Raw genomic sequence first — 238 nt, forward strand, 5'->3', positions numbered from 1 at the left:
TCAACACCTAATTAGATTCTGATCAACCCTTATAAAATTAAGGAGAAATCACATTTTCGAATTAGTAGGATGGGGCAGGAATTTTCCAAACCTCCACAGAAATGAGCCAAAGCATCAGAATTGTGAGGTCCCATATTTAGTCTATTTTATAAGGATTTCTTCAATTCTCTCAGGCTTTGTGGTACCTTTACAAATAATGGTGCATGATGTCAGAATTTATAAAAGAGACACACCCCTC

Source organism: Pygoscelis adeliae, unplaced genomic scaffold, assembly GCF_000699105.1.
Source record: "Pygoscelis adeliae isolate BGI_AS28 unplaced genomic scaffold, ASM69910v1 Scaffold42, whole genome shotgun sequence".
Classification (NCBI taxonomy): domain Eukaryota; kingdom Metazoa; phylum Chordata; class Aves; order Sphenisciformes; family Spheniscidae; genus Pygoscelis; species Pygoscelis adeliae.